The sequence below is a fragment of the Otolemur garnettii genome, unplaced genomic scaffold (genome assembly GCF_000181295.1).
Source record: "Otolemur garnettii isolate 467f Iridium unplaced genomic scaffold, OtoGar3 scaffold00008, whole genome shotgun sequence".
NCBI lineage: Eukaryota > Metazoa > Chordata > Mammalia > Primates > Galagidae > Otolemur > Otolemur garnettii.
Genome location: NW_003852403.1, coordinates 26,248,244 through 26,249,399, shown reverse-complemented (window position 1 = coordinate 26,249,399; position 1,156 = coordinate 26,248,244).

Here is a 1,156-nt window from a genome sequence, read left to right as displayed (position 1 = left end):
GGCGCCCGCCACAACGCCTGGCCATTTTTTGGTTGCAGCCATGATTGTTGTTTGGAGGGCCGGGCTGGGGATTCGAACCCGCCACCTTAGGTGTATGTGGCTGGCGCCTTAGCCGCTTGAGGCACAGGCACCGAGCCAAAAATCTCGACTTGACCAGATATGAAACAATTTAAAAACCTTTAAAGGCATATTGAGAAAAACCAGGCTTTTTTTTTTTTTTAAACACGTTTGTTATTACTAGAAAAGACGTCTTTAGGTAAAAATAGTAAAAACCCTGTGCTCCAGAGATAAAGCAGATAGTTATACTTATCAGATCATCAGGTACAAAGCAAGCACTTAAGGTCTTCAGCTCCAATCTTTTGTTCATTTCTTACTGCTGGGATTTCATATTCCTTTCTTCTTGTTGGATGACTAAACCGGATCATGGCAGAGATGGTAAGCAGCGTGAACTCAGCCCCGTCCTGCTCAGCCTTGGAGCGGAGGAATTCTCAGCTGGTGGATCAGCTGCTTTTGTCTCTTCGCCATCTTGTGGTTTAGGGTTTTCTGAGCGTCTGCGTCGGTAATTGAAGCTGTGACGGTACCCGACTTAGAGGCAGCTGGTGACCTTGGGTCTCCTCTCCTTGATTCTCTTTATCCTCTTCATTGCTGTCCTCTCTGGGCTGTCTTGGCGGGGAGGCCCTTACGGAATCCTGGCCTATAATCCGGATACATACCGTGTCTTACTGGTCTACCTTGTTCTCCTGCACCCTCGTTGTCAGCACCTCCATCACTTTTCCCTGCACAGAAGGGTTGGAACACTGTGGTCGCTGCCCATAGGGCTCTGCATGTAGAAAGGCGGGAACCTTTGCCCGTGGTGGGGCCACGTCGTTGGGCTGGCCTTCAAGAGCGCTTTCCCCATCCCTGGGCCTGGCCTTCAGGAGCGCTCTCCATCCGTGGGCCTGGCCTTCGGGGGCGCTCTCCCATCCCCGGGCCTGGCCTTCGGGGGCGCTCTCCCATCCCCGGGCCTGGCCTTCAGAAGCGCTCTCCCATCCCTGGGCCTGGCCTTCAGGGCGCTCTCCATCCCTGGGCCTGGCCTTCAGAAGCGCTCTCCCATCCCTGGGCCTGGCCTTCAGGGGTGCTCTCCCATCCCTGGGCCTGGCCTTCGGGGGCGCTCTCC